We start from the raw sequence: 327 nt of genomic DNA, 5'->3' as shown, positions 1-327 counted from the left end.
ACAATGGGAACAGCTGCATGATTTTGCATCACAGAAGAAAATAAATAAGCGCAGGACGTAGGACATTTTTAAGAATACTATTTGATAATCTTATTTTCGAAATTTATAGAAACAAATACGTTTTGGTTGTTACTAGCTTTGAGATTGCCTTTTTTACCTATTGTACAATAATGTCCACGCCACAAGTTTTATTTGTAACTTTTCTGTTTAAACATCATTATGTGATTTACTAGGTATATCGCGAGTCCTGCTTAATATTTTAATAGACGAGAGCTGCAGTGCGCGGACGAATTCATTGGGTTGAAAATGGTGATATTTTGAATTAAT

This window comes from Leiobunum rupestre, chromosome 11, assembly GCF_980474605.1.
Source record: "Leiobunum rupestre chromosome 11, qqLeiRupe1.1.hap1, whole genome shotgun sequence".
NCBI classification, from domain to species: Eukaryota; Metazoa; Arthropoda; class Arachnida; order Opiliones; family Sclerosomatidae; genus Leiobunum; species Leiobunum rupestre.
The sequence above is the reverse complement of the archived record's forward strand: the minus strand, read 5'-3'. Positions refer to the sequence as shown.